This window comes from Neolamprologus multifasciatus, chromosome 20 (assembly GCF_963576455.1).
Source record: "Neolamprologus multifasciatus chromosome 20, fNeoMul1.2, whole genome shotgun sequence".
Lineage (NCBI taxonomy): Eukaryota > Metazoa > Chordata > Actinopteri > Cichliformes > Cichlidae > Neolamprologus > Neolamprologus multifasciatus.
This window is the reverse complement of record NC_140458.1, coordinates 3,999,581-4,013,274: the sequence shown is the minus strand read 5'-3', so window position 1 is coordinate 4,013,274 and position 13,694 is coordinate 3,999,581. Positions and strand designations below refer to the sequence as shown.

The 13,694-nt window shown below is 43.7% G+C and overlaps 1 protein-coding gene and 1 non-coding gene across 3 annotated transcripts in view; one reads left to right on the top strand and one right to left on the bottom strand.

The window, feature by feature from the left end:
- The window catches only part of ccdc120a (coiled-coil domain containing 120a), a 41,563-nt gene extending 28,145 nt beyond the window's left edge, over window positions 1-13,418 (bottom strand). The window contains exon 1 of one of the 2 annotated variants that reach the window (XM_085145232.1): window positions 11,133-13,418. The gene's annotated coding sequence lies outside the window, so the exon portion shown is untranslated. Of the gene's footprint in view, window positions 1-6,850; window positions 8,467-11,132 lie in introns of those variants that run through there. The other variant, XM_085145231.1, reaches the window with a different exon arrangement.
- Window positions 2,562-2,633, top strand: trnae-uuc (transfer RNA glutamic acid (anticodon UUC)). Its single transcript has one exon. It is a non-coding gene; the product is annotated as a tRNA-Glu (tRNA).
- Window positions 13,419-13,694: the final 276 nt, after the last annotated feature.

Sequence of the window (13,694 nt, the reverse complement as noted above, 5' to 3'; positions counted from 1 at the left end):
CAGAAGAAGGAAAACGTACTGAATCGAATGACCTGACAGCTTTTAAGCATCAGGGACAACAACCCACCACACAGATGGAGGATATCGCTGCTTCCTGCATTCATACACCAGCGTCTTGTCTCACATGTGGGTGTGCTATTCCTTGTTTGGCAGAGGCATCAGCGGCACAAGTGAAGAAAAGCAGCTCCTTTTATTTTTACCGCCCTCAAACTGCAGATCTGCGCTCCCCCTGGAGTTCAAGGAGATTAATTAAATGATTTTAATGATACTTGCATCTGTTTTTTATGACCTCTCTGGTTACTGTGTTCCTCTGCTGTTTTTCTGTTCATTGTTCCCGAAGGTTTCAATCTCACTCAAGCTGCCTGATTAAAAAAACATGAAACATGTCAAAGGCTTTATCAAATGATCAAACGTGATTCTACAGCAGGCTGAAATCTAAAAGTGAAGGACGGTGGTGCAGAGTTAACACTGATTGGAAAAACATGCTTCAGCTGTTTCAGGCCAGCAGTTGATGCTTTAACACACTAACAAGTTTAACAGCTGCTAAAAACCAGCAAAATCTTAAGAAACAGATTAACAACCATCTTTGTGAAATGACTTCTGTTAGGTTTTAATAAACAATTAGTTCCTCAGTAACTGCACATGTGCCATGAATATGACACTTATTACTCACAGCAAGCTTGATGTTTACAGGGTGATTCACAGAGATCGGTCCCTAATGAGAACTGCAGAGTCTCTACTTAGCAGTGCACACACACACACACACACTCCTCGTGCATATGGTACGATAACGTTTCCACATGCCCCTGGTACACTGCGCAGAACAACCTCTCCACACACACACTCCTGGTGCCTATGGTACGACAACTTTTCTCCGTGCCCCTGGTACACTGCGTAGAAGCACTTTGCCACACACACACACACACACACACACAGCACTGGTCTGTTACATAACATATTGACGTGTCTGTCCAAATGCAGCAATTAGCATGACTTAAACCTGTTAAAATGATGTCTGAATCTGTGTCAGCTCTCCTCGTGCTGCCCACAGGTGGCTGTGAGTGATTCTTCCTTTTAACTTCAGTAAATATCCGCCGCCTCACACAGCAGAAGAAAAAGAAAACCAGAGCTACAGTTACACACGTGGAGCTGTATTAATAACACGCTAACTCGTTCAGAGTCCTGCAGTAAAAAGTCTCGGGTCAGCTGTTAAACACAGATTTCAGGTTTTTATGGCAGACTTGCTTTTAATCAGGAAACCTTTATGAAAACCCCAAAGTGCCTTTTAATATCAGAATGGTTAGCACTTCTAACAGAACAAACTGGTTCTCCTTCAGCTACCTCCCGTTGATTGAAGCTTTCAGAGAGAAAACATGTTTATATTACGTTATTTTAGTTTCTTGCTCCTTCATCAGGCCTTTTTGTTTTTTAACTAACAAATCTGAGCTGCTTGTCTTAGATTATTGGTGATTATTGAAATGAACTGGCTGGATTTGTGCTTGTAAATCGGCACCTTATTAATAGATTATTTGGACTTTTCATTTGCTTATTTACCCCCCAATAAATCTGGACTAAGGTTATTATTTAAACGCTCTACACCAGGGTGTGATTTGTGAAAGAACAGAAGAGCCTGTTACAGTATTTATTTTTGCACCGCTGTCATTCAAATATTTTTTACAATAACTTTAGAACTTAAACTACAGTTTTTACAACAATATTGTAACATATTTGTTTAATGAAATAAATGATGACAACACCGGCATGGCACATAAGTACTAACTTGTGAATGCAGCGAATGAATGAGGTTAGGATTCATTCGTTCACACAGGTGTGCGCCTGCTCCTCTCTGTCAGCCCAACAAGAAGAAGCTGTAGATCTCACCTTTGGAGGGAATTCAATGTCACCAATCAGGCAAGTGGCTGTCACGCAGTAAGTCTACTGATTCTCGAAGTGAGTCACTTTCTCTTTTGTTTGGTTGACAGTAGTTTTCACACTGGAACACTGGTGCTTAGTGGCTTAATGACAAATCAGATGATTTCCCAGTATCATCTCGTTTGCCGTTCCCTTAGTTATGCTGCAGTAGACGTAGGCTGCCGGGGGATTCCCATGATGCATTGAGTTTTTCCTTTCCAGTCACCTTTCTCACTCACTATGTATTAACAGACCTCTCTGCATTGAATCATATCTGTTATTAACCTCTGTCTCTCTTCCACAGCATGTCTTTATCCTGTCTTCCTTCTCTCACCCCAACCAGTCACAGCAGATGGCCCCGCCCCTCCCTGAGCCTGGTTCTGAAGGAGGTTTCTTCCTGTTAAAAGGGAGTTTTTCCTTCCCACTGTCGCCAAAGTGCTGCTCATAGGGGGTCATATGATTGTTGGGTTTTTCTCTGTATCTATGAAGCGCCTTGAGGCGACTTTTGTTGTGATTTGGCGCTATATAAATAAAATTGAATTGAATTGAATTTGCCGTTAGAGTCTCCTGGATGTTAGGTGTCACCGCTTAGAAAATATCTCACACAACAAATAAGTGTTGGCACGTATTGTTGCACAAACTGCAGCTTGTCCCATATGGTCTAGCGGTTAGGATTCCTGGTTTTCACCCAGGCGGCCCGGGTTCGACTCCCGGTATGGGAACGCCCTTTTTCCTCGAGTTTTTACCCAAATTCGCTGTGCAAGAAACTGCACAAGAAGAATCAGAGAGACTTTATTTATCCCCAACGGGCAATTAAGATACAAATAATGACAATAAAAAGCTCTAAGTCTCTTATTTCAGTGAATATGGCGTCACTTTGGAATAACCTTTGTCGTAAGGTGCTGTTCACCATTTGGTGGGTATAAAGTGGCCCTTAACTGTTCTTTGCTCTGTAGACTGTTTCAAGATCAACATCTTTAGTCCCCCCAGGGATTAAAATAATTTAGCAGATCTAGGCTGATGTAGACCAGAGGTGGTCAATCCCCTTCACCCCTGCTGGGAAATCGCATGTTGCTTTGTTGAGCCAAACAGTCAGAGATAGTTTAGCCACACTCTTAGTAAACTCTGTTTGTGTGTCTGACAGAGCTAAGCTAGCTGATGTTGACTAACTAGCACAATGGAGGTGATTCGGAGCAACATGGCAGTGAGAAAGTAAACAATATTTGGCAACTTTAAGCAACTGTTGGTGAAATGACAACAAAAAGTGGGCGGGGCTTGAGATAAACATCTTAACTTTCAGGTCAGCAACGTAAGCAACTACCACTGACAGTGAAGAAGACCACTGACTGACATTAGATGGTTTTCTACTGATTTTTTCTTGACTTTAACCACAAAATTATTTTTTCCCTCCCCAATATTAACACCCCCACCACTCTAACCTGATGCTTTTTATTGCTGCTATTGATGAGATAAAAACAAGTAAGCAACTTTTTGCTTCCTGTAGAAGAATCTTAAGCGTTACACTGAATTGTATTATTGCTTTTCGACGGTCTGTCAAAGTTGAACTGAGCATGTTTCTAACAGGAAAAGTCAGATGACACTGTTGGATAAAGGCGGTTTATGGGGAGCTGTGGTTAAGTTGGTCCATTGGGGAATCAACACAGTGGAATTTGGCACCGACCAATCAGGGCAGCTGCTGAGAGCCGGCTTCTAATTCAGGAGCAGAGAGAGTATTCATTAAACACAGAGACAGAGAGAGATAAACACCGGCTTCACTGCGCAGATTTCAAATACTTTGAGCGTCTAAATACAGAACGTGGATTCACACAGAGGGCACAGATGCTGAGGGAAGGAGGAGCCGTGACCTCACACTGACTGTAGAAATGCTGTAATCAGTGTCACTCTGTGGTTTTTGGTATTTAAAAGCATTTTTATTTATAAACTCTTTGCACAGCTTTAGTGTCTCCTGCATGAAGCAGATGGACCTCATCTGCTTTGAGCGCTATATTTCTGTCTGTGAAGGTTCTCAGTCATCCAGGTCATCATAGTACTACATTTCCCATAACACACCTGAGGCTCCCTGCACTACCTGGGGTCAGAGAGGGCGAGGTGAGGCAGCCGCTGCCCCCTGCTGGAACTGCACACACACTGCACACTGGTGACAGGACGCGACCCTGATCTTTTTTCCCCACGAGGGTCTCTGTTTTGTTGTGTCTGACACCGCCGGGGGTAGAAAATAAGAGCGGGCGAGAGACTCTGACCCAGACAGAGAGAGAGAGAGAGAGAACTTCAAACAGCTGATGTTTAGATGAGATATGAAACTGCAGATAAAACAGCAGACCAGTGTACTTCTGTGTGTGTGTTGTTTTTGTTTCTTCCATTTTTCATAGTGTATGTTTGAGGTATATTTTATTTTATTTATATTTATTCAACACAATTCAGTGGCTACATCTGAACTTCAAGGATAGAAACAAAATATCGATCATATCTCACTGCTATCAATCCAATATCAATACCAGCGTTGGTATCAATAGTATAGATATTTGGAGTAATTGATTTGGACCCATCTAGGCCCCCCTTTAGTAGCTAATGCCCGAGTACCAAAAACTGCAGTTCCCCCTTTGGCCGCTTGAGGCAGACTCCAAAACCCAATAAGTTGTCCCAGGTTAAAATGTCCAATGTTACAGCAGAGTTAAGCCTATCACAGCTGTCATAGATTGAGAAGCCGGGTACATCCCGCAGACAGGTCGCAGACAGGTCGCTGTTCACGCGAATGTTCAATTTCGAATCACAAATGAACCTAACGCCATGCACGTCTTTGAACCTCAGGAGGACGCCAGAGTTCACAGAAAAGAAGCTGCATGCAAAAAAGTCCAGCCTGGATTCAAACTCAGGACCTTTGTGGTGTGAGGTGCTAGCGCTAACCACCGGACCAGCATGCTGCAGATTTAACTAGCTTAGCTTGGATTTTATAGACCAACACTATAAAATGTGTATAAACAGGATGCTAAATATGAAGTATGCAATGAAAAAATTTAACTGTCCAGATCTGTAGATGAGGAATTGCTGGAATGAACATGCTGACTGGGAGAGTCCCAGGCGTTCACACTGGCCAAGGAAGAGTCTTAATATGCTGCTGATCTACGAACGCCTGCACTGTCCTTCTGACGGGGCCACAGGGCGGGGTGCTGCTGCAAGAACGGCACAAATACAGCTTGGAGCATTTCATCTCTGTCGAGTCAGATTTGCACCACGAGTAATCAGATCAGAGGTGGTGCTCCTGGTCCATGCAAGTCTGCAGGAACAGCTGGGACACGCAGCCTGCCAACAGCCCACCGGCCTCAGCATCAGGCAGTCACGGCAGGGTGACATTGACGCTGTGCGTACACTGCTTTATTGTGTTCTGAGAATTCAGTAAACTGAAGCAGTGATGAGTTGTACAAGCGAGACAAGTTAGCAATGCCTAAAACCAAACTTCACCAAATATGTTCGGGTTTTCTAGGAGACTCAAACGATTTGCTGAGAAACGGATTAAAAAACCACACTTGACGTCTCACGACATAAAATCTGTTTCTTTTTTTTGCTACAGAGCTTGAACTGAAGAGATATATAACTTTGTGTTTTGTTTGTTAGATGTGATGATAAAGAAAAAGTATCTGAGGCCGTCCTCCGAGCACGTTCAACTGAAAAACTGAAAAACTGATCCAGGACCTGCGATTGTGTGACTTTCAGGTCAACCTGTAACCTCACCAGCAGCAGCACAGAGACAGAGGCTGAGCTCTCTGATTGGACGTGTGTCACAGCAGGGGTCTCGGGGAGTTATAAATGGTCTTCTGTGTCAATCCGTGGCTCCGCCCTCTGAGCTGCTGTATGTGCGATGTCACCTGAACGCCACGCTGTATCGTTCAGCGGATAAAACCAGGACACTTACTCTGAATCTGAAAAGAGTCTTTAAAAAGGTCTGACCCTGTCAGGCAGACGTGTCCTCACTACCACGGTTTTTAAACTGAAATTTGTCCACACACACACACACACGGAAACACACACACACAGACGGTGCCTGGGGGTTGAGAGGTTATTGGCTGCCTGGCTGGATCTCTCAACCAATCCACTGCGAGTATTCAGAGTTGGGATTTTGTGCATTGTTGCTGTGCAGAGAATCAGCAGCGTGACCTACATTCATCCTCGACACACACACACACACACAAACACTGTAAGAAACACACACACAGGTGCTGAGTGTGTGAATCAGTGTGTGTTTGGCTCAAAGGCACAGAGGCACCAGCTTCATCAATACTACATGTGTGTGTTCTCTGGAGGGCGCGTGTGTTGTTGTGTCTCTGTGAGGGCCGGGCTGAGCTGCGGGAAGCGTCCTTCACAGAGCCAAGCAGCATCCGAACCTCCTCGCTCTCTGAGATCATCGCATGGCTTTAACGCTGATACAGGCAGGGACACGACGGCGTTAACTAGAGCGCCGTGCACACACAATTCATCAGTTCAACAGGAGAAACAAAGGAAACACGGAGGAGGAGACGGTTTCTGTCGGGATGAAATCATCCCATCCGGCGTCTGTTTTCCCAAAAAACATTCCTGCACCAAACGCTGCTTCCCGTCAGCGAGAAAAGACTCGGATCTATGAAACAAATCCAATAAAATCTGAGACATCTTCGTGTTGAACTGAAGCCAGCAGAGCCGTCTCAGTGCCGCTGCTTTTCTCTCCATCTGTCAGCACTGTCATCCGGTTTGAATAACCTTTATTGAACTGCCGGAGCGCGCGTGGGCTCGGTGCTGAAGCTGACAAACTCAGGGACAAACTCCAAGCTGCTCTCACACATGCACTGCTGCCCTGAATCTTCCTGAATTAACTTTCTGTTCATTTTGACCCGAAATATTTTGATTTTAAACCTGCATCATCTGCTCCCGGGAGAACCAGACTCACCACGGTGTTGCCTTGAAGCTTGAAGCCTCTTTAAATCTTGCTGGAGCTTCGGGAAAGGCTGAGCTCTGCTGATCCTAACAGGCCTTGAGTGTGGAGTTTGTCAGCACTGTCACCTGGTCTTATTGGTATTTTGACACCTGGAACATCGGCAGGGTTTAAGGATAAATGACGGTGATGTCCTCATGAGTGGGTGTAGTAGTAGAAGATGTTGCCTGCCAGAAACGTAAAGACACTGGTGAAGGCAAAGTTTAGCTAAATCTAATTGGGCTAGTGAGGAAAAGAGGCGCTGCTTTTCTCTCCATCTGTCAACACGCTCATCCAGTTTGAATTAGCTTTATTGCATCTTTCAGGACAGCATGGACGACAAACTTCTGCTTCCCGTCTGGCTCACACACGCTACATGCTAATCTAAAATAAACACATGGAAACGACTAAAATTAATAATTGGGGGACGCGTTGAAATGACAGTGTAGTAAAGCGAGTGCTTCACTGAAACCTGCATCTTTCTGGGCAAACATGGCGTCTAACTCTTGCCCCTCTTGGCTCACACATGCACTGCAGCCCTGACCTTTTCTAGAGACTACCTGACATATGATCAGATATTAAACTGCCTTTAACACAGCTGATATTTGCCCATGTGAGAACAGTGCAGGTAAGACAGAACCACACACAGGAAGACCCTCTACTCTGACCGTGCGTGAGACAAGACAAGAGATTCTCCACGTGAGAGAGGAAAACGGAAAACAGCCACAGATGCAAACATGAAGCCTGAGAAATGTTCTTCACTGCTGCCTGCGGCTGACAGCGATGAAGGCACGAGCTGGGGATAGAAGAAGGAGCAACAGCAAAGAGATGAATACATCACACCTGCAGATCGCTCAGTAACAGCCGAGAACTTCTGGTTTGTGAAGTCCTGATCGCATTCAGAGCAGTTTACTTGTCACCCATCACTCTGCAGCACACATTCACTCTGCAGCACACATTCACTCTGCAGCACACATTCACTCTGCAGCACACATTCACTCTGCAGCACACATTCACTCTGCAGCACACATTCACTCTGCAGCACACATTCACTCTGCAGCACACATTCACTCTGCAGCACACATTCACTCTGCACAAACTGAATATAAGAAACAAACACAGGCACAGTCATGACTTCAAAACCTCAAGCTGAAAATTTTTCTCAGCTTTTACTGTGGACGTGATTAATGCTGCACTCTCCTTGCGGCTGACCCTAAAGCATACCAAACCTCATTGTCTTTCTTGGGATTAATGAGGACCATAATTTAGAGCACAAACCTCGTGTCGTAATAAATAAGAGTTGAAACAAGTGACTTGGACCATAAAATAGACCAAAAGAATTTACTGAGTTCAAAGAGACCAGGGAAGCTGCAGGGTCTTTTTTGCATGGACTTCTATACAATCAAACTTCTTTTTACAACCAGACAAGTCGCCCCCTGCTGGTCGTTGGAAAGAAGGCAGGTTCAATGCGCTTCCACGTGACCTGCACTTTTCACACTACTTGCACCTTCGATCAGCTGATGAGTGTTTCAGTATCCCCGCCTATCACCGTAACCTTCTGCATCATTTGCTCCTTTGTCCTTGACAGTGTTGGGAAGGTTACTTTTAAAATGTATTCCATTACAGAATACAGAATACATGCCCTAAAATGTATTCTGTAATGTATTCCGTTACGTTACTCAATGAGAGTAACGTATTCTGAATACTTTGGATTACTTAATATATTATCATGCTGTTTACAACTACATGAATGTGATTTATTACTATTACTGAAGGTCCGCGGCTCCGAACCGTAGTAAAGGGACCTCTGACTAATACGTTCTGTGTCGGGCTCATAGCCAAAAACTAGCTTTACTTTGTTGTCTGGGTCAACTTTGCTAGCGAGAGACAGAGAGAGGCGTTGAAAGGCTGCTCCAACAGAACTTATTGTTTCGGAGGAAAACACGAACACGGTGTACAGTCGAGTCTTAATAGCTTACTTACAACTGGGCTCGTCAGGCTCTCTTCTTGGCTGCAGTGGTTATTATTATATTTACATGCTTCCAGCTCCCGTTTTTGCTCGATGACAGCTCATACTTTTCCTTTTTCTCCCTCCCTCGCCCACAGACACATAACGTGTATGGCAGTCCATTCTCCCTGCAGCACGGACTACACTGCCTATGATGCTACATTCTTTAGAGCTATACCTGTAGCATTCTGCCTATTAGCTTAGCACAACAACAACAAAAAAGGCCTCTCTCACCCAGGACACACGCAGAGAGAGAGTGTCACCCTGTAACCATGGCAACCGTAACGCTGCTGCCTGCAACAACAGAACGTAGCTGTCAAACAAAACCCAAACAGTCCTGACCCGCGACAATATGAAACAGCGAAGTACCGCCGTGTAATCCATTTATTTCAACAAAGTAACTGTATTATAAATACCACCTTTTTAAACGGTAACTGTAACGGAATACAGTTACTCATATTTTGTATTTTAAATACGTAACGGCGGTACATGTATTCTGTTACTCCCCAACACTGGTCCTTGCATTATAATCAATAATGTAATCAACGAAACAGCATTTAATCTCAAACCAGATGTTTGCAGATGTTCTACATCAGTGGTCTCCAACCTTTTTTGCGCCACAGACCAGTTTATGTCGACAATTTTCATGGACCAGCCTTTAAGGTGTCGCGGATAAATACAACAAAACCAGTACAGGCACCAAAAAAGGAGATTTATTCATAACACACAGGAAAAGACTCAGGGAAACCGAGTTAACTATAAAAATGGTAAAAACCCTGAAAACCATAAATTTCACACCCGAGCCTCAACTCTCGCAGCCTGGTACCAATTGGTGACATCTGGAAGGACAGGAAGCAGAGGATCTGACATCACTTCCTGTTTAAATAAACTAAGGCCATCTTATTGAATCTCTCTGAGCAACATATCAGTTCACACAGAAACGACCGCAAAGCATCACAAAGGAACTTTAAACAGGATAAAAAGGTTAAAGGTCAAATAAAGAGAGGGTAAAGGAAGCTCGGTTAGGCGAGTCATGTCAGCTCATGTTCCCACACTGACCCATGTTCATGAACTTTGGGTAATGACTGAAAGAATAAAACCACAAGTATAACTCTCTCCAGCCGGCTGCGCGGGGTGCCCGCGGCTGATTTAGGACTCTCAGGAGGGATTACACTTGCAGCTGAGCCGGGAGTGGCAGAGGATCCCCTAAGAGGAGCTGAAGGAGGCTACTAGAGAGAGAGAGAGAGGGGCCTGAGTGCCTCGGCTCCCTCGATGCCGCCATGAGCCTGAAACAGAATAAGCTGTTTTTTTGAGAGAGGAGGAAAGAAAGAGTGAAAAGTAGTGAAAAAAGGAGCAAAACAGCAAAACGAAAAGAAAAAAACAAGTGTAAAGAAATTAAAAAGCAAAGCATACAAAGAAAAATCAATAAAAGAAGAAAAATAGAAAAATCAAGGAACAAACATGCAAAAGAAAGTTTGAAAGAAACCACAAAAAAATTTAAGAAAGAGGAAAAGCAAAATATATAAAGAAGAAAAAGAATCGGGTGAAATTTTATTCTATGGCTCTAAGCTGCAAAGTCTCTGCATCACTTTGCTCTGACAGCTTCTTGTCGGTGAAAAACAAACGCAGAAGCCTCGAGCTGCCTGCTTTCTGCTGACTGTCTCCAGCAGAAGCTTCAAGGCTCTTCTAAAACAAGCACACAGCTGAAGGCTGGTTCAGCTGACCCTAACCGGACTCGAACGTGGACACACCGACCTCTGTGCAGGTGCAAACGCCCGTCAGAGTGATCAGACTCAGACTTGGTGTTCTGCAGGAGCGGCTCCACGTGCAGCCTGAAGGTCCTCGTTAATACAGTAAACATGGGCTGTGAGTCTGAGAGCAGACGAGATGAAAATCTGAATTCATCAGATTTAATGTTCAGCTCTGACCAGCACGTTAAATCCTCTAATCCTCCTCTCTCTCTCTCTCTCAGTTTTAATTTGCTTTATGGAGCGAGCACAGAAACAGACAAACAGGAGAAGAAGAGAGTTCAAACTCCAGGAAACACACACCAACGATTACCACACACACATACACACAAACATCCATCTGCTCCTGCAACAAAACAACAAGTCTGTCCCCCTCAGCTCCCATCATCCTGCTCTCAGAAATAAGCGTCCTGCACACATCTCAGCCTGCTACCAACACTTCTACACAACATTACACTGCTGCAACGCTTTTCCATCCACGAAACAAGATAAAGTCGCTTACTCGGTGTCACAGTCAATCTGCAAACTCGTAAACGTGTAGTGAGCCAGCTGGAATCACCAGGATTTCCCCGCTGATTACTCAAAATGTGATCTAACGTCATCTGTAAAAGCTGAACACAGCCACCGTCACGCCGCCTGTTAGTGGACTCAACATGTTGATGCCTCGGCATCGGAGCCCATAGTGATGACAAAATCAGGACAACAGGGCGGAGTGCTGCGTGATCATGCAGGCTTTGTCTTTGTTGTCTCCGTTACTGTTTGTTTGCTTGTTTCCCTGACATTTTGTGTCTTAAAGGCAGAAGCAGAGACGAGGTCTACACATTAGCTGAGGCTAGAAGTCCTACATGCGCTAGATGTATATGCAGTAATGTTAACATGCAGGTCCCTGTTATGTGGTGCTAACAGCAGAAAATATCAAGGCTCAGTACAGTGATTTGAATAGTTTCCCCCATTATAACAACTCTAAGAGGTGTAATTTGTTTCTTTACCTCTCATACACCTGTGTAATTAAGCTAGGGAGCATGGCTAATCACTGTTCACATAGCTATATTGCAGCTAGCTGGAGGTGCTGCATGGAGCTTGTTCACTGCAGTTTTAATGTATTTATCGTACAAACATCTTGTCCTGCTGTGTGGTAAAGTTCATCCAAAACATTTATGCTTCATTTTTGGTTAATTAGAACTAATTAACGGGTATCTCTGCATCGTACTCGTACAGTTTGTTGACGCAGCTTGCTAATTAAGCTAACTCGTTTTAGCTAATAGCTTCACTCCACCCAGTGGTGTAAATATGGTAACTTCCTGCCCTAAAAGACCAACATGATCTCAACCAGTAACACTGAGGTTTCAAAATCCAGATTACAGAACTAATGGTAATTCAAAGGTGGCTACGTCCATCTTTTATATACAGTATATGGGGAGTTACTCGCTTTTAGAGCTAGCCTCATGTGTTGCTCGAGGAACTGCAGTTCATGTTTCTGATGTGGAGGTTGCAGCTTGTAGCTGACTAAACACATAGTTTTTTAAAAGGAATAAAGCTCCATTAGCAGCTACAGCCTCTGTTAGAGTTTACTGAAAACTTTGATTTGTTCCTTTCAGTTTATCGACGTTTCTCGAATGTGTTAATTGAACAGAGCTCTCCAGGTCATGCCTCAGCATGTCAGTTGTGTTAAGGTCAGGCTTTCTTCTTCACTCTGGTTTTTGTTTCATTGTGGGCTTCAGCTCGTGTCTAAGCTTCAGGAGGAGTCTAATCCACTTCTGAGCCGCTTGAGTTAATGTGAGAAAATCTCCTCAGATTAAATTAATCTGCTTCAACACACTCATTGAGTTTTTTCCTCACATCGGATGAATGAACTGCTCCTGAACTCATTGCTGGACTTCTGATCTCAGTTTTACATCAACACTGAAGCAGGACACTGTTTCTTTGCTTGTTTGTAATAAAAGTTAATAAAGAGTCTGGGAAAAAATATCTGCAGCACGGATCTACCTCCTCTCTGATTGGTCGATTTGGTTTTAATTTATACTCTGAACAAACCAGGAACACATCAGGACATCTAACTGACATGACTTTGGTTTTCCTTCAGTTTGGTGACATTTGTGTTCATCCTCAGGATGCACAGATTTGTGTTCAGGCAGACAAACCAGTATTTGTGTCTATATGTGGACCAGCCCTGCTTACAGTGGCTCCCCGAAGGCTCATTTTGAGCCTCACACAAGGCAGGACAGCAAGAATAGCTGTGTGTGTGTGTGTGTGTGTGTGTGTGTGTGTGTGTGTGTGTGTGTGTGTGTGTGTGTGTGTGTGTGTGTGTGTGTGTGTGTGTGTGTGTGTGTGCGCGCGCGCGCGCGTCCCAAAGCGACTGCACAGGGAGCACATCCGAGGGAGGAAAAATAAGGGAAAAGAAAGAAGGAGGTCAAAATAATGGTTCTACCGCCATCACAGCCGTGGGGGCTCCACCCACCTGCAGTACTGTAGAGAGTACTGGTAACGCCATTGGATGAGAGCATGAAGGAGAAAGTACTTTACAGAGGTGCAGTTTTCATGTACTTCTAAGTATTTCTGTGTTAGGACGGTTTCTGCTGCAACTTCATTATATTTCAGATGCAAATGTTTCACTTTGTACTCCGTAAAAATTGATTTTAAAGCTTTCATTACTTCTTCTTATTTTGCACATTTTATGATATAGTTCTGTTTGAATTATTACTGTATTTATTGCAGATTTATGGCAGCTGACTCTCAGTATTGTAAACATATATGGCAGATAACAGATTTTACCAAAGTAACAAATAATAAAACTAAAGATATTTTCTTCAGAATTATTTTTTTAATTTAGTTTTAGTTAACTAAAATAACTTTTGGAGTAATTCCGTTTTTTTGCGTGTGTCACATTTTAATTTAGATATTCAAAGCGAGGCCCTATCATGATTTTGTCTTTATGTCCCCCCTGGAGAAAATACAAGAGCTGCCCAATCCGGGCTTAAAGCACATCCAGCTCCTTTCAGGGGCTGTAATTTACAAAACAAATATCATGTTTTATTTATTAAGAAGTAAAGCTAGTGATACAGCC